The sequence below is a fragment of the Delphinapterus leucas genome, chromosome 4, assembly GCF_059928025.1.
Source record: "Delphinapterus leucas isolate spDelLeu-1000000601 "Yukka" chromosome 4, BTC_Dleu_Yukka2, whole genome shotgun sequence".
NCBI classification, from domain to species: domain Eukaryota; kingdom Metazoa; phylum Chordata; class Mammalia; order Artiodactyla; family Monodontidae; genus Delphinapterus; species Delphinapterus leucas.
In genome coordinates, this window is record NC_143132.1 from 97,458,149 (window position 1) to 97,478,005 (window position 19,857).

Below are 19,857 nucleotides of genomic sequence, written 5' to 3' on the forward strand. Positions count from 1 at the left end.
ACACTGCTGGGAATAATGATAAAGTGATTAGAATTTTTTCAGCATTATCCCTGTGATATGGACCAAGGATTTGATGATTTTTATACTGTGCAAGAATGTCAAAAAAGAATCAACTATGTCTGCTATTCTTCCTTTTTAATGTCCTTTCTCTAAATATTTCTGCTGTATTTATCCCCCAAACTATTTCCCCAGATGATCACAGAATATAATAGCTTAAAAGAATTCACACTATTATCAAGTGTATTTTGCACATAAAAGCTCCCTGAGACAACAAAGATCCACTTTTGTTTCCAAACAATCAAGGTTGTTTTATATTATTTTTTTAGAGTGTGCAGCCAGGGTAAGATAAATTATTCTTCCATTTGCCTTTTCATATAGGCAATATAGGTTTCTGTTCTCGGAAACCTGTTGATTGGAAATAAGCATTGCTTTATGTTAAAGACCGCAATATAGAAGTGTTAGATTTGAAGGAAATATTAGAGGGTGTGTTGAAGACTCCACTAGATTTTCTAGATGTGGCTTTATTTTCACTCTGTTCTATTATACTTTCACTCTGATATGCAATACTGCTGACTTTTCACTTGTATCTTAATTCTGTAGTTCCTGATCGGATGAACTCCTTAAGGTCAAGGATCCTGTTATATTAAGCATTTTCTGGAATAGAGTTGATACTCCATAAATGTTCTGTGAATGAATGAATGAATGTGTGGTTTGAGAGCCATCCACATAATTCAGTCTTCTATCCACCCATATTCATCAATGGGATTTCTTAGAAATGGGCTCTGTTCCACTTGCCCTCTCTTCACCCTTGCAATAGACTATGGATATTTGCTTTTGACCCTTCACAAGTTGCTTTAAAAACTCCAGGGCACGGAGTAATTTTTGTTTGCTCATGAACAAATTTAAATTGTGTCTACAGTGAATATTCACAGGTTGGCCATTTTTCTTGTTCACTAATACTCAATAACTATCAGGTTTTCCTTTGGGGAATTTTATCCCTGTCATTTTAGGGATGATAAAATGTCATATCCATGTCATTTTATCCCATGTAGATTATATGGGACTGATGAACACCACTCCTCTCTCAAATCTGAGGTGGACTTTTCTTGGCATAAACCTACCTCCATCTGCCACAGTGACTGGACCAGGTAATGTCTTTATTAGCATATGACCGTCTCAGGAATGAATGAATTAGTTCAGATGTGATCCAATCAGCAGGAAGCTCAACATATAGGTTGGGAACCCTGGGACATAGAGGCCCTGTTGCTCTGGAAATTGTAATGTGTGTATGAGCCATCACGCAGTAGCCGTTTTGTTCCCATGAATGAAGCTACACTAAAGATAAAGCCAACAAAGAGGACAGAGCTGAAGGACTAACAGAAAACAGGAATTGGAGCCCTGAATGAACTATGCCTGAAGCCCTCCTACCTCTGACCTCCTCAGTTAAGTGATTCAATACCCTCCCTTTTTTGGTTTAAGCATTTTATGTGATTCTATTGACTGTAAAATAAATCATCGTAACTGAGGCATGAATACTGTAAAGTGGGTGTGCAGGAGGAAGTTACCCAGTGCGGCTCAAACTCAGTACGCACTTTCCAAAAAGATTTATTGTCTTCCAATCAGTAAAATGCTTTAGTCTATATTCACCAAGGCTTGTAACATTATTGGAGCAATTATATTCTGTCAAGAGTCTAATGAATTTGAGGATTTGTCACAATTTTGGTTCATTTTTATGACAAATATATGGGTTTATCAAACTGCCTGTGCAAAGTTGTAGCATATCTGACAGTGCTAGAGGGGTTGAAGATGACTTCTTGAACGGTTTCCTCACAATTGCTCTGTGAGGGTTCCTTTATTTGGTCTGTGTAGAGTAAGGATTAAAGCAAAAAATTATTATGCTAAAGATGTGGCTAGGGCCTGATTATGGAGAGTCTTTTCTGCCATACTAAGGAGACATGGCTTTACTTTATAGACCATGGGCACCAGCAGGGCAAAGGAGAGATTAGAGAAGTGGGAGACTGAAGGCAGGGAAGCCAAGTTACAGCCAAAATCCAGATAAAAGATGTTGAGGACTTGACCTAAGCTAGTAGCAGTGGAAATAGAGAAATGTGGGCAGATATAAAAGAGCTTAAGAAGAGAAAATCAAAATGATTTGGTTATTAGCTGCATGTGATGGAGAAGAAAGAGTCAAGGTCAACTGACTTGAACAATTGGCTGGCTGGCTGTGGTATTCACCGCATTCACTGCAACAGCACAGAAGGAGGAACATTTGATACTAGAAGAATAGTTCAGTCTTGGACATCATGATTTGATGGGCAAGTGATATTGGAAGTTAGGGATATATACAGTAGGCAACTGAGTATGTGGACTAAAATCAGGAGAAAAATATGGGGGGATTTTTCAGCTACCATCTATCTCCCTGCACAAGTCTAAGCTTAGGAGTCATCCTTGATATTTTCCCTTCCTTCACCCACATTTGATCTAATACCAAATTTTACTATATCAAAATTATCTCCTAAAACATCTCAAATCTGTCCATTTCTCATGTCCACTGACACCACTCAAATCCAAACTAAAGCCCCCCCTGCCCCCCGCCATCCACCATTGGGTCCTCTAATATCTGCTGCACCACAGTGATGTTTCAAAAACAAAAATTTGATCATGTCACCCGTTCCCTCACTCCTGTCTCAGTTTTATACCCTCCAATTCCTTCCCGTTGCTCTTAGGATTAAACTGAACACCAGCGTGGTCTGGAGGCCCTTGTGTGGTCTGGTCTCTGCATCCTTCTATAATTTACTCTCTCTGTCTCTTTTTTTTTAAGAATTCTTTTATTAATTTATTTACAAATAACAAAAACCGTTATATGTTAACATAATTTTTATAAAAATTATAGGCATTTTTCTTTAAAGAAAAAACAAAAGAACCAGTGAGAAGAGTGGCATTGTTTTACATTTTTGTCAATTTCTTTCACGTCTAGCTTAATCGAAGAGAGCTAGACTCTCATATCTGCTTTGCGTTCAGTCTGCTACAGTGTCACACAACATGCAAACTCCTCTGTACACTCAGGAAAGAATGAGAATGAAAAAAGCAAATGAAGTCTTCATATGACAAAAACAGCTTTAACCCTGAGGACCCTTGAAAGGGTCTTGGGGACTTCCCTGGGTCACACTTTGAGATCCACTGCCCTAGTCTAATAGCATTTTACACATAAGGAAGCTGAATCTCAGATCAACTGAGAGATCCAAAATGGCAGGGCCTGTTAATGATGGGATACAGATCCTGGATGGTTTGTCTCACTTCCCTTGCTTTAGGTTCTCAATTGGAAACCTGGGAAATACACCCTAAAGACCTGTCTTGTTTGCTCTAGTTGCAGGGACTGTCACAATATATTACCAAAATTTTTTTTGATTTAAATAAAAGAGGAAAATCAACAAATGTGTTGAATTCTGCAATGGGAATACTGTTGCAGAATGTCCCGCCCCTGAATTAGGTTCTCTATTAGAACTGAAACACTAAGACAAATTTTGCACTCTCCTCCATGCACACTGGTAATGACAAACAGCACAGTCAATACCACAGAGAAATAGGGAAAGCAGAATTACCACAACATCACCATTTATCACATTTTCTGAGTCTGAAATACAATTCATAACACAATCCCTGAAAATTTTTCACAAGTACTGGCTGAAAGGGTGTTGGGTATATTTAGAGGACTCCCTTCCAATCCCACCATACACACAGCATCACCTTCTTTGGATGAAGACCGGCCTTTGGTGTGCTCGGTGGTGGCTCATTTCACTTGCCCCACGTTCTCTTCCATTCCACATTATTGTACAGTATCCACTTTTCATTGCCCTTCACAATTTGTTTTAAAAACTGAACGTTTTCATTACGTTTCAGTAGAGAATCGCATGCAGAAATACGGTCAAGAAGGTTTTTTGCACTTATGTGGAACCCAAACATCAAAGCGATTCATATAACCAAGCTGGTGCAAATGCTTTTCAACCGTTGATTTGGATATTTTGAGTATGTTGGCTATCTCCCGAATGGTATAATGTCGATTGCTCTCAATCAATGTCTCGATTTGATCACTATCAACTTCAACTGGTCTACCTGACCGTGGAGCATCATCCAGCGAGACATCTCCAGCACGAAACTTCACAAACCACTTTTGACACGTTTGCTCAGTCACAGCACCTTCTCCATGCACTGCACAAATCTTTTTTTGCGTTTCAGTTGCATTTTTACCTTTCTTGAAATAAGCATAATATGCCGAAAATGTTGCTTTTTTCTTCCATCTTCAATATTAAAATGGCTACACAAAAATTCACCAATTTTGATGTGTTTCTTTAAATGCACACTGATATGACAGCTGTCACAATACAATCTAACAAAATTGCTTCGAATGAAGTTAAAGACAACTGAGCGCTACTAGAGCCATCTTATAGGAAAACCGAATGAACTTTATGGCTAACCCATTAAAAAAAAAAAAATCAGGGAGTCTCCTTGTTCACCTTTACATCCTACCAGATGATCCAAATCTTCTTTAAATGGATCATAGCCTTGTTCCTTTAAACAACGTAGTGCCCAGAAAAGCTGGTCCAGGGGAGGAATTTCTTCCCAAGGAATCCACTCCCAACTTTCATTTTTCTCAGGCTCTACATTCTTTGGTTCTGAACCATGAGTCACGTCCACCTCTCCTTTCGTTAAAATAGTGACATAATGGTAATTCTCTTCCTCAACGGAAGAATTCGCAACCGAGGCCAAGCGAACATTTTTCAGGTGAAGAGCTGCTTCTTCCCAGGTTTCCCTTTGAGCACATTCTTTCCAGCTTTCACCGAACTCCAGTTGGCCCCTGGGAAGTTGGAGATTGCCGGCTCCAAATGACCCTTTCTGTCTTCCTCCCCAGGAGGATGCAGTGAGGATGCCTGCAGCTGGTCACCATGACTCCTACCCTGACTCCTGGGCGCCACCCCTGCGGCTCTGCACTGGCCGTCATAGCGCGAGAGTCTAATTCTATCTTGCTCTTCCTTTCCCCTTACGATGTTTTAGCAAAACTGATCTTCTTGAAGTTCCTTGAATACTTTGTACTCTCTTTTATTTCCTCCTCTCCTCCTTTACCTAGTGAGTACATTTGCATCCTGTTGATGTGTACCCAAGCACCACTGCCTTAAGGAGCCCAGCATTTCTCCTTTACCCTAGGTCAGATTGACGTGTTATACTTTCTTAGGACTGTCTTCCTTTACTTTGGAGCCATGAACTCATCTATAGGTGTAGAATCGTATGTATGATTATTTGTTTTATATCTGCTTTCCCTATTAAAGACTAAGTCGCATGAGAGCAGGAATCCTGTCGGTTTTACTCACAATAGCTATCCCAGTGTTTGGCACATAGAAGATGTCCTAAAAATATGTTAAAAAAGTAAATGAAAAGGTACAGAGTGTTGGCATCTCCATATAGAAAGTAATTCAGGCACAGGAGTGGATAATATCATTAAGTGAAAGCATGTAGATAAAAAAGAGAAAGGAGATTAACAGAGGACTCTGAGGGATATCACCATTTAAGACAGCCTGAGACAGAACACACAAATCTGACCAAGAAGGCTGTCCAGAGAAGTAAGAGGAAAATTAAGAGAGTCTGGCATCATGGAAGCTGAAGGAGGGGGAGTTTCAAGAAGGAAAAAGCGGTCAACACAGGGATGTCAAATAGGAACTAAAGAGTGCCCACTGGGGCTTCCCTGGTGGCGCAGTGGTTGAGAGTCCGCCTGCCGATGCAGGGGACACGGGTTCGTGCCCCGGTCCGGGAAGATCCCACATGCCGCGGAGCGGCTGGGTCCGTGAGCCATGGCCGCTGAGCCTGCGCGTCCGGAGCCTGTGCTCCGCAACGGGAGAGGCCACAACAGTGAGAGGCCCGCGTACCGCCAAAAAAAAAAGAAAAAAATGTTGCTAATAATAACAATCTACCTAACAGTTGCTGAGCACGAACAATGTGCCAGGCACTGCTCTCAACTCGTCACATTTATTAACACATTTCATACTCAAAACAGACCTATTTAGTGAATATTTCTATTACTTCTACCTACAGAGGAGGAAGCTGAGACTTAGAAGGCTGTTTCAGTCGAGTATCAAATTGATCCCAGATGCAGTGTGGGGGGTTGAAGAAGAAGCTGGTGACAAAGAAAGGGAGACAGAAAGTTAGGACACATATTGTAATAAGTTTGACTATTAAGAAAAGGAGGTTGTAATTGGACAGGAGAGTGTGGTAGAGGGAGAGAGCTTTTAAGGTGGACCAGATTTGCATTAGTTTAAATATTGATGGGAAGGGACCAACAGAGAAGGTTGACTTAAAGACATAAGAGAGGGAATTCTCAAATTATTGAGAATCTCAAACCATAGTAGTGCATTCCAAGAGAAAGTATATGCTGGGAGTAGCAATCCACACTGGACCCTGAGCATCCTTACATATTTTATGTCTGATCACTCTTTACCCAAGCCATTTTTCAGGACTGGGTTTGCACAGAGAGATGAGCTAACATCTCCACTGAGAAAACAAACAGGCTTGTTTCCACTAACTAAAGGTGGTGGATTCCCCAAGCTCAGTGGTCCCCTTTTTTAATGCAACCAATTGATGTGTAGGCATCTATAATGAGCCCATTGTGTCACTGCTATGGGATTTGGGGGGGAAATGGGGAATTGACACAAGCAAATGAAGTTCTGGCTACTGCTTTTGCCAGGAGTAATAAAGTCCTCTGTTTCTAACCCAGGAGTCTCATGTCTTCTGTCAGCATCTATGAAACAGTTACAGGCTAACTGGTTAATGTAAAAGTAGGGTAGAATCTGAGACCCTGCACAGTCCTTGTTATATACAGAAGAGAAATCACACACATGAGCATCTGTTACTCTGGGTTAGAGAATCATGTCCATTGCAGAGTGGAAAGGCCCGAGCAGCCGCAGAGATGTTCCTGTTTTCTCCTTGTTCCACTTATGACTGTTGATTACTTGTAGCCTTGAAATTATTAGCAAAGCATAATACTGGATAGATCTCTTATCTTCCTGGGCCTGATTTGACAAGCTGATCCTTTGTGTTAGCTCAGGAAGGAGGAAGGAAAAGATGTCATACTTCTGTGCCTGCAATGAGATTTTAAAGAGCATCGAAAATACCCAATCCAGGCAACCAACAATTTTACTATATGTTAGCTCCTTGAGGGCAGAGATGGTGTGTATTTTGCTTATCGCTGTATTTCCAGTACTTAAGTCAGTGCCTGGCCCATAGTATGCACAACAAATATTTACTGAAAAAGTGAAAAATAAAAGGAACTTCCCTGGAGGTCCGGTGGTTAAGACTCTGTGCTTCCACTGTGGTGGGCGCAGGTTTGATCCCTAGTCAGGGAACTAAGATTCCCACATGCCACCTGGCGTGGCCAAAAAAAAGTGAAAAAAATGAATAGATGAGTAATGGATAGATTAATTTAGAGGAAGAAGGCTCAGTAAAAAAGACTGAGAGAGAGGAGTGGGAGAAGGTGGAAAGAAGCAGACAGTGTGGAATCCTGGTACCCAAGTAGGAGAGACTTTTTTAAAGGGAATGAACAACAAAATCAATTCTGTTGAAAATCAAAAAAAATGAGGACTGAAAACAATCTGGTCTATTTGGAAATTATAAAGTCTTTCTGCTACAGTGCAGAATGCGGAAGGCAAGTTAGCCTTTGGGGATGACTATTTTTAAAATTTTTTCCAAGCCCAGAATAACCTATTCTTTCTTCTTATTGAAAACAGAGCTTCCAAGGTCATGCCTTCTTGGATCTATTATATTGCTGCTTATCTATAACATGACCCAATATCATCCCTGAGGATCACACTGTGATGAGGCTCTGGTATATTGTGATACAATATTGTCATCACAGTCTCTTTATGTGAGGGAGCTGCAAGCAATGAAAACAAAGCTTGTACACAGAGCCTACTGCAAACATCAACTTGACATACACTTAATGATATGCAACATCATCTTTGTACTTCATCATATCACACACAAATGGCAAAGGAAGGTGAGTGAGCCAGTAAAACTGAGCTGAACAAAAATTCATCTAGTTTATTTTGCTGAGCTACTTTTCTCTACATCCAGTTCAACTCACAGTCCAAATACATTCATTCTCTTCCAGTTTTCAAGAAAGAGCCAAACTCTCTGTAGGCTGAGAGCTAAGGATATTATTTCCAGGAATGGATAAGGCATTCACCCTAGGCATTCGGTTAGAGAAACAGAAATGTTTAGCCAAACTCAAGGTTCACCCCTTAGGAGAATGAAAGGTATGATCCTCTGAGAGATTTTAATCTTTTGGACAGTGACTGGTTCTGCCTCTCCTCTTTTCCTTGGGGTCTAACATAACTCTAGCATTTAGATGGTGCTTAGTAAGTGTTTCCTAAATGAATGGTGAGTGGAGACACATCTAGAGAGGGAGAAGAGGGGCCATGGGAAAGGTGAGGACAAAAGCAGGGCTTGGGAATCAGAGGCAGGTAATGAATAATGGTTAGCTGACTGCCTGCTTGATTGTGATAACTGGGTTGATCTAGAAATTATTCAAAGACCTTTGAATACCTAACTCTAAGGGTCTTGAATGGGGGGAGGGGCACCTGGAGCTCTGGATACTGTAGAGGTCACTGCTTGAAAGGTGCATGTTTTCCCAGGTGTTGGGACACAGGACAGAATACACACTGGGGTCCTGGTGATAGATGATAGATAGGTAGATAGATAGATAAGTAGATAGATAGGTAGGTAGATAGATAGATAGATAGATAGATAGATAGATAGATAGATAGATGATAGATAGATGATAGATGGGGAGCCTTTTCTTGCCCAGTGATTGTACGAGTGAATGGGAAAACTTTCTTGGGAAAGTGAATGTAAGGGTGGCATTCTCCTCTCAGGGTGGATTTTGATTAGCTTTGTCCCCACATATCAGATTCAAGGAAAGAGTAAGATCCCTTAATGGTAGTGAGAAGGAGAGACACACAAGCTGGGACAGCCAGCAGAGAAACTAGGAGAGTGGCTGCTTTGGGGCCTTGGACAGCTCTAGGTCATGGGACAGCTGATGGAGTGAGAAGAGGATTCAGAAGCTAGGAATTAAGACTCAGAAACAGAGCTCAGAAACTGGCCTCTCTCTTTTCTATTACCTCTGATTAACCCTACCCCTTTTAGTTGACTTCCTCTCTACACCTCAGCCTCAACTATCAAACTAGCTAAAGGGAACTGGCCATTTTATACATCCAGAAACCTCACAATTCATACCATGAATGGGAGTCTGATAAAAAATGTATGTGGCAAACTGATATTATGACTTTAGGGGGTTCTAGTAAGGATTTTATCTGAACAAAACTTTTTTCTCTTCTCTTTTCCGTGATTACAGAGCTCCTTTCTTGTGGGCTGGGGCAGAGTGAGGGCTGTTGGCACCTGTCTGTCCCATGACCACCATCAAACTATAGGGTGGGCCCAGGACCCCAGCTGGGACACCCGGAGAATTCTGTCTCCCTAACCACATGGTTAGATCAAGGAAGGGCATGTGACCCAGATGAAACAGAATCTCACGATGGACTTTTGTTCATATTAGGAAAGAAGCACTGCTTTTTCTATATGACGCTTGAGTTGCTCTTTACATTACAAAAGCTTGAGTTTGCTTTATACTTTTGTGCAGGTAGTTAAGTTGTGTGTGCCACTTCTAGGGTCACCTTTATTTCTTTTCTAGTAAACTTTTTTATTAAAATGCTAGGAATAACTTATTTATGCAATTGTAGGATTCGAAAGGACTTTAAAAGATAAACTATTCCCAACTCCTACACACGGTAGGAGTCCCTTCAACATTTTTAACAAATGGCTATTCATACTCTGATTATACATCCGCAGAGAGCTCACTGTTTTATCTTTTTTATGACTTCTTTCTCCTCCTATTTCTTCTCCTCCCCCTTGTCCTTTTGTATTTATGTAACATTACCACATACAAATCATTTGGAAGGAAAAAAATGAATTATGTATTTTTTCCATCAGAGAAAGTTATTTTAAAACATTAAAAAAATATTATAAACACAATCGTACAAATAAAACAATGCAAGATTTTGCTACTTTTCTTATTTAGTAACATTGGTACCTTTCTTTAATTTGCTCTTGAGAATAAACATTTTACGTTTGTTTATAAGTTATGCTTCCTTTCTGGAAAGATATGTTTATGTTTTTCACCCATTATTAAGTTACATTCTCCTGTACTTTCTTTGTAGCTTTCCTTGTCTGGTGTTTACCAAAACAGGTACAATTTATCATAAAGTATTACACACTAAAGATGAAATCTTTTTTTTTTTTTTTAGTTTTTTTTCTCTTTGCCAACAGCTTTCAACCAAATTTCCAAGAAAGATCAATTTAAATTAAAGGGCACCTCTAGTTAATCCAGGATTTAAGCATTTAATTAGAAATCCATTAAAATAATTGTATTCCCTTTTAATGTAGTCACTTAACCTGTAGTTAAATGAGACTTCCATTATTATAAAATAGCTCATCTCTAATCTGATATTATATTTCTTAAAATTATCTCAGAAACATTAGCACTTGTAAATTAAGTAGAAATGTGCTGAATTTAAACCCTGAAATTCCTGTTCACAATAACTGGTGCACTGATTATATTTAAAAGCCCCAACTGGAACAAAACAATATTGCCTTTTCTCATTTCTGACTTTAATCACAGCCAAATAAACTGGAACTGGGAGAGTAAAATTTAGGTATATTCCTTTTTAAAATTTAAGAGTCATCTGCAAAGGTTTCTTCCCCTGAGAAAACTCGTTTTGTGTGTATACAATGAGTAAAATTAAACATAAAAATGAACACTTACGTGGCCCATGACTGGCCTTTATCTAGACCAAAGCTCTGAACCTTTTCATTTTTTGAAAGTTTCAACACCGTAGAACCTAGACTATTTCCCACTCTGACTCCAGACTTTCATTTGTTTATTAATCCATTCCTCTTGGCTACTTCCCTCTCCTTTTGCTGTGGCTCCAATCCCTCATCTAAAAATTCCTCATTCCCTAGGGACTTCTTGTACGTCTCTCCACCCAGCCAGGATCTCAGGCTGTCCTCACTGGCTCTCCGGAATCCTTTGCCTGATCCCATCCCATATGCGTGTGCCAGTTCTGAATGACAATCACCATCCACCAGGGGTCAACTTATCTGTTAGGCACAGTGCCTGGGACCCATAATACTTTTAGAGGCCCACATAAATGTTTTAATACTATAACCTTTTAGGTTGAAGAAAATATTTTAAGATAGAATTTTTATATCATTGCAATCATAAAGTATACATTAAAATTTTTTGTGTGACTGAAAGCGTCCATGAAGGCAAAAATGCCTTGGGGTCCATGAAAATCCTAATATGGCTCTACCATCTACTTACTCTACTTTTCCACCAAAGACAGCAACCAAAGTGAGCATTACTGAGGAACTCTCACAAACAATTCTGCTCATGCTGATGCCCTATTGAATTCTACAGTGGATATTCTAAGCTTTTTATATTACACACACACATGCACCCATGCACACACACATACTCAGAGGCAGCTTCAAGGGCGTGTGACACTTACAGTGGCAAAGGGCATTGGGCTCAGAAGGGCCCAGTGTCTAGAGTTTAACGTTCTACGTCCACCATTTTGAAATATCTAATACTTTAACTTGTCCTTTGTGTTTTGTAGGTGAAGTTGGGTGGGACAATAGGGCATGATCCAAGGACTTGGAACCTCAACTCACACATCTTTTCATCTCCTACCAACTCCCCTTCTCTCTGGAATGGTTCCTCCAGGCTGCCCTTCCCCACCTGTACCCAGTGACCATTGCTACTCTCTGTTGTCCATACCCCTCAGTGAGGGCCTGACCATGGGTTGGGAGAGGGTTAGGGTTCAGTGAACATTCTCCATGACATCTTGGCAAGAGTTAGCAGCAGCTGGCCACACTCCAGGCTGGCAGCCACAGAGCACACCTGGAGGATGACTTTGCAGGGTTGAGTCTCCCACTCAGCCCTGATCCAGTACTGAGCATGTCCAAGCACAGAGAACCCTTGGGCTTTGCCCATCCATGTTGGGTAAGGTTGTAAGCAGGTAGGCAGGAGAGATTGGCTTTCTGGCCCCCAACCAGGGCACTGTGTGGGTTCTCAGGCACACACATGCTTAGCTGCAAGGCAGGACAATGGGGCCTGTGTGAGTATCTGCACTTCACCAAGTATCCCCATGCCGAGGAGCATGGTAGCAATAAACACCCTGATAGGATGAGAGATTATTAAAAAAAAAAAAAAAAGCCTTATATTTTAGTGCCTACAATAACACTTTTTCCTTACTTTTTGAACAATAACTACACATTTTCATTTTTGCAGTGGACCCTGGGACCTATGTAGGTCATCCTGCACACATTGCTCAGGTTCCAAGATCTGCTCCCCTTTGATCTTATTGTGAACCCTGAGCTAGTTGATGAGAACCCCTTTGACTTCCCTCTTTCTATGACAAAATGCCTCCTATTTCCACTTCTCTTCCTCTTCTGTTTACGGGTTCTAAAATCAGTTTTTCTACATGATGCCCTCAATCTGATTCCATTGCCATCCTTCAGCCTTCATAACATCAGTTATAGCCTTGAGCTTAACTCTTCCTCTCTCCCTTGTCATCGGTTATTTTTCCCTGTGTCTTCCATTTTCCAGTCCCTGTCTTTACCATTTGGCTACTCCTCCAACTCCAAAAGCCAGCGGCCCAACTGTTACTGTCCCTGCTTCGTTGACCTCCTGTGGCAGTTAGGCCATCTCACTCATCATACTGCTAAAACCGCCTGATCAAAGGTTACCTGAGATTGCCTAGTAGTCGTGGACCTAGTACTTTGGACCTTTCTGTAGATGTGGATAGCACTGACCAGCTCCCTGCTCGGTTCTCTCTCCTACGTTAGATTTGCTGTCCTGGCACTTCAGTGATTCTCTTTCCCTTTCTTGACTACTTCTTCCCAGTCCTGGGTATTTTCTCCTCTCCATCCTATCACTCACCAAACGGAAGTTTAACAGAATGCCCAGTAAAGATCTGAACATACCAGAAGTTGGAATATTTCATTTTCTGGGCCTACAAGTAATGCATGTTTTTCAGAGTAGAGACTGGAATTCTCCATTGGGATTAATGTTGTCTTTTTCCTACAAGAGACTTCTTCAGTGCCTGTCTTCTTTTATTTAAGAAGTCCTTCAGGAATCTCAAAATCAATGAGGTAATTCAAATGCAGATACTTTTGACTGAGACGTGAAATGTTCAGTTTAGTCATGTAAATTAGATGCATTGGCAGAACTGTACTTCTGCTATCACATCCAAAAATTACAGGTTAAGTACTTTGGCCCAAATCTGACAGCATTTAAAGGTCAAAGTGAGGATGCAAACCCATAGTCTCCGATGCTGCATCCAGTGCTCCTTCTCCTTCATACCATGCTGCCTATAACTATTTTTATATGGTCTAAAATAAATGACCCCTAGGGCTTCCCTGGTGGCACAGTGGTTGAGAGTCCGCCTGCCGATGCAGGGGACACGGGTTCATGCCCCGGTCCGGGAAGATCCCACATGCCGCGGAGCGGCTGCGCCCATGAGCCATGGTCGCTGAGCCTGCGCGTCCGGAGCCTGTGCTCCGTAATGGGCGAGGCCACAACAGTGAGAGGCCCGCGTACCGCAAAAAAATAAATAAATAAATGACCCCTAGTACTTAGTGTAGTATCTTGGGCGTAGTAGATAGCCTAAGAGAGATTTATTAATAAATTAATGATACTATACATGAATATAAACAAAAGTACTCATACTGAAAAAAGATACCTTGCTTAACATAAAAGAGATCTAATAGGACAACTTATTTATCAAGCGACATATCTTCAATCCAAAAGAGTCACAGATGCCAAGGATACAGCTGACAATGTTAGAAATATTCCAACAAATGTCACAGTATGGACTTAGATTTAAGTCATTCATTTTAGAGAGTGGATATGATTTTAAAAGGGAGAACTCGATTAGCACCTGACGTGACAGTGTAAGGAAAATACATTTCCAGGTTTATCATTTAAGAGTTTCTGACTGCAGGCAAACAGGACATAGATGAGGTTCTCACTGAGAATTGAACAAGGAAGACAAACATGTTGGGGCTGAAGTGCTTTAGTAAAGAAAGCATGTGTCCTGGCCCCTATGCTCTTTCTTCCACTAGTGTTCTGAACATGATTTTGTGGATTCACAAAGGCAGCACAAATGAAAGAGATGGAAAGGTACAGGCGAGTTGCATTCAAAGGGAAGCAAAAGCTGTCTGGATTCAGGCTGATAAGGCTGAATTTGTCTAGGGACGGATTCCCTTGAAATTCGCACGTGATGCTCAAGAGGCTGTACCAAGAATTATCAGCTGTAAGAAGGCACTCTAATTTAGCTTATGAAGCAGTTATTGCTCTGGTTGAATGGACATTGATTAGAAATTGGAAGAATGGGCTCCAGTAGGTCAGGTTTTTATAATGCATGTCTCAAAAATGGGAAGTTTAACCCCAAATACAAACTTTATTTGGAGGTAGACTTTAATTTATAGGATTGCGCCTAGTTTTGAAGAACCTGGCATTTGTTATTACATATTACACAATGTCATAGAGGAACTTACTACACTCTCAGAAAAAAGGAAAAGCACAGAAGAAGCTGCTTCAGAGAAACGAAACATATGAAAAAGAAGGATTTAAAAGTATTTTTTAAAACATAGTAAGTTTATTTTATAATGAATATCCTAGTCTTAAGAAATATATAAATAACAATGTAATATTTTACGTTTTGAAAAATTTAAGCATCAAAAATGGAGAAAAATATATTACTTTGATCTTAGAAGGAAATAAAAATTATCCATCTATTTAATAAAATAAATTAACTGTAATAAATCAAATAAAGATAGCTTCAAAGAACACTTATCTACATGCTTTAAACTGGTTAAGTAAAACTGGTAAATCAACCCTATAGAATACTATGCAACAATTTTAAAATAAAAAGTTCTATTTAAATGGGCTGGCGTGAAAATACATCGATGTCATAATGCTAAATAAGAGAGAGGAGTGGGAGAGAGAGAAAGTTCCTGAACAATATATATGGCATTATATGAATGTATACATATATATGTGTACATGTATATATATGCATATGCATTTATGCAAATATTTAGGATTTATGAATATATACACAGATATATTCATGCAGATCCATATAATGCTTAGAAGAAGACCACTAAGGATGCACGCAGAACTGATACCAGTGATTAAGTCTACCTAAAGAGGAGGGAAAGCACAAAGGGTAGAAAGGGTTACTAAAGAGAGAATTGCACTTTCTCTTTTCTATTTATACATATTATAATCAGAATGAATCACTCCTATATTTTAAAAATTACATGCATTATGTCTCCAAAACTGGTAACTGAAATCACCAGTGGCACCTGGCTGCCAATTTCTATTTCTATTTCTAATATTACATATTCTATATCTAATATCATAGCTATAACTAAGCCTTGTCTAGGGTTTCTTTAAACTTCCTCAGTAACTTAAGATGGTTCACAGGCAAAGCCTATTTCCCATATTTCAAAATCTGAACTTAAGGAAAGAACATCAATATTTAATCCACATTTAACATTTTTCAGAATTTTGATATAATCTGAGAGCAAATGCTCCTTTCAAGGTTTAATGTTCGTAAGTAACTGCTACAAACGCGTGATAGAAGTTACATCTGATCATTATAAAACACATAAGTTTTTAGGGGGTGCCTATTCACTACTTGTATTAAGGTCTTACCCACAAGTTCTATAGAAAATATAAAGGCCAGAAAAGAATTATCATATGTAGTTCAAAACCGATCACTGTTCCTTCAGTTTCTTTTACATCTGAATCACATTTGATAGTTGGCTAGTTGAATATTCTTTTAGCTATTCCACAGACAATAATTACCCTTCTTTCTATTCTTAATCTTTTATGCAAACCATATGGCACATTTAGGAATTTTGCAGGCTCTAATTAAAAGTGTCCATTCAAATTAAACAAGGTCAAAAGAGACACTATATTAAGATCTACTGAACACTTTTAGAGGAACTACACATAGAGAACAATATAACAGACTCCTTGTCAGTTAAATCTATCTGCAGTCTTCGTGTTGATTTTTAATACACAAAAGCTGAGAAAACAAAGCACATCACTAGCTGGTCTTCTAAATATGCAAAGAAAGGTAAAATGTCAGGGAAGTGAAGAGGTAGGAAAAGAAAGCAGCATCTGCTCAATGATTTCGTGTGCCAGGGCTGTGAGAGCGGCTCAGCTCAAAACAGCTTGATGTAGATGCAGTGAACATGTCCAGCTCTGCTCGTGGTAGACTACCGTATTGGATGCTACGATATGCCACCCAGAGCCCCCTTTAGGAATGAAGGATTTACACACTAGGTGCCAGGAGTGCTGCCAGAACACAGCCTTCAGCTGCCATCCCTCTTCAGGAACTACCTCTGCTGAAGACAGCCTCTTTATCCAAGGATATGTCCCCTTTTGGGGGCAGCCCAAATCCAAAGACTGGGGAAATTATTGAATTTGCAGAGTATAAAACCCAGGCCTTGGCCCCCAGTCAGCACAGTTCTGAAGGGCCATCCTAGTTTCAGAACTTCCCATGAGTTCTGCTGAATATTTTGTGTGACTGCATCACACACCGCTTTCTTCTTTCTGCCAAATCCTGTTTCCCTTCCTTGCTTTCCACACTTTTTGATCCTTAGGGTACCTTCTAATAAAATTCACGCACGTTAATCTCCATCTCAGAGTCTGATTCCTGGGAACCTACCTTGTGACGGTTGACTTAAAAATCAGGCAAGAAATCAAATTTGAAACAAAGTAATTCACCAGAAAAAACATTTCAAAAATGTGGTGAAATGTGAATGTTGGAAATAATTTTTATCTTCATATTTTTGTGAATATTTAACATATTTCTGAACTTGTAATGTATTTCTGTGAAACAACATTTTATTATTAATTTTTGAGAAGGAATCTTTGGGGGGAAATTATTGAATTTGCTGAATTTGCTGTCATGAGGTGAAAGCAAAGTATGTTTATAATAAAGAGAGATAAAAGTGTAATAAGGACTAGATGTTTATCACTATTAAATGTAAGTAAAATTACTGATACTTGAAAGTAAGTGCCGAGGTCATCAGTGGTGGAAGCCTGCATTTAGAAACCTAGATAACCATAGGTGTTATAACTGAAGAAAATAAAACACAGCAAAAGAGGGTCAAATTCTTAACCAAGAGATACATAAAACAACATCTAGAAAAAGTTATTTTTAATAGACATAGTTAAGAAACATTCCAAACTGTAGACTTTATTTTAAAATTCATTTTTGGAAATAATAATGGCAGATAAATTTCTGGTTAAATGAATCAAGAAAGAGATAATTACTAGTAATCACACTGTGTGAGGTTATGTGGAAGACACAAAATATTAATACTCAGCCCTCAACATCAAGAAACTTAAAATGTAAGTTGTCAAAACTTCCCTAAGAAAAGGCTTTTCTTGAAGAGGAAATCCAAAAAAATTATGAGCTGTGAATGCACTTTTAACTAAAGATGTAATTGTTTAAACTGATTGGAAAGCCATATAAGGGAAAGATACATTTTCTCAATTTCTAGTTATTAATTTATGTTCCAAGGAGAAAAGGACTATAATTTTTTCCTTATTGGAATTGCCATTACAGTATTTTGACTTACTGCAAATGTCTGATAAGTGTTTTATGTAAATCTCCAATTATAAAAGTTGAACTATAATTGTAATAAACTCTGAACACAATACATTCAAGGTTCTCTCAAAAAATTCTTAAAATAAAAGTAATAACATTTGATACAAGTACAAAAATTATATAGTTAGAATATTAAAGATTTATTTTAAATATATTATATGAAAGTAAATTTTAATATTTAGTGCCATTTTCTTTCCCTTATTAAAAATCTAATAACAGGGCTTGACAAATTTAATTATTCAGAAACACATTTTGAGCCCAGAAAAATAGTTTAGATTACTTTTAAATATTCTTACATCACAATGTACGTCTAATATTCTCATGAATATTTTCACAGAAATTTAATGCACATCTTTCCAACTTAAATCATACATTATCAAAATGTCAGCTCAAAAGGAATATGCTGAATCTTTCTATTATCAATTTTTGAAACCTTTTTCTTTCTATTAGGAGCAACTTGAATATTAAAAAGCTACTGTTGGGCTTCCCTGGTGGCGCAGTGGTTGGGAGTCCGCCTGCCGATGCAGGGGACGCGGGTTCGTGCCCCGGTCCGGGAGGATCCCACATGACGCGGAGCGGCTGGGCCCGTGAGCCATGGCCGCTGAGCCTGCGCGTCCGGAGCCTGTTGCTCCGCAACGGGAGAGGGAATAAAAGGAGTAAGGTAGAAACTGGTCTTAAAAACATTTCTAAACACAGAAAGGGAGAAGCAAATTAGTTTGCAATATAGTGAATACGGTTTACCTGCTCATCAGCATCTCATCCAAGATAAGAGAAGATGATCTTATCTATCCTCTTAGAATACTTTTCTAAAAACCCTGACAACACCTCTAAGGGATGGAGATATTGAGTCTTTTTATATACTCATTTTCTGAAATGTTAAGGAACAGCAGAAAGGGTTAATTCACTTTCCTTCTCTATTCCTATCTCTCCCATAAAATGAAAGACACAGACAACTCCAGTTGATAAATTCTTGGATGGTTTCTAGCTTACTAAGATTCTCTTTCTGATGTTGTTGGTACTATTCATTCTGAAATTTACTTACTCTTTTGAACTATGTCAATGAGCTCAATGAGACAATAAAGAAGTGAAGACCAAGATTAATGGTTGGATTCCAGGATAAAATCTAAAGAAATGACTCATGAGAAATTATTGTCCAGAGGTTTATTTACTGTCTTTTACCCTTAAGCAGCCTCTATACATATGTGCATTTTTTATAATAAAAGGCAAAATATAAACAGCCTGGTACACCTAAAAGTTTTATAGCCTAAAATTCGTTTAATACATATGTCATTGTGTGTCAGCCAGCACTAATATTCCTGTAGAGTGTGACATAGTAGAACCTTCTCTTCATCAAGAAAAGTAGCAATTAGAATTTTAAAACCTAGAGCTTACACTGTCTTCTTCATCTAAGGAAATGGGGCCTTACTCTATGCTTACTCAAGCTTATGTAGGGGAACAAAACTTGCCACCCTAAAACGCGTCTCTTTGGCTTGAGAATTATTTGCAGATGATCTTTTTTAAGTAACAAAAGGCTCAGGAAGTCTTTATTTTTACCTCCTTCTTAACTGCCTAAAATAACTTAGGTAAAGTGCCTGGTACAGAAAAAGCACTGTTACCAGAGATATCAATACAAAAATATGGGCTAGGTGTGGTAGGGGGAAGTCTGCAGGGCCTGGAGACCAAAGTCTATTCTGTGTCCCATCGTCTCTGCACGGCCCAGCAAACATTTTTTAGCAAACATTTGCTTTCCTATCTCCATGTCAATTGCCTTCCTCCCCTTTGAAGTCTCCAACCCCTACCTCCTTCTCCTTCTCTCAGATGGCATACAAGCCTCAATTGCCTAACTTGTCCTTGGGCCTCATATTCTCAAGGAACCCCCCGTACGTACGCAATTAAATTTGATTTTTTCCTTTAATTTTTCTCATGGCAGTTTAAGTTTTATACCAGCCAGAAGAACCTAAAAAGGGTAGAGAAAGACTTTTTTCCTCCCCCACACTTACCTCATGCATAAACTTTAAAAAATATTTTTATGATTCTAAAAGTAACATATTACCATCATCAA

General features: G+C 39.1%; 1 pseudogene; it reads right to left on the minus strand.

The window, feature by feature from the left end:
* Positions 1 to 3,039: 3,039 nt before the first annotated feature.
* LOC149749397 (nucleotide triphosphate diphosphatase NUDT15 pseudogene) lies at positions 3,040 to 5,435 on the minus strand (annotated as a pseudogene).
* Positions 5,436 to 19,857: the final 14,422 nt, after the last annotated feature.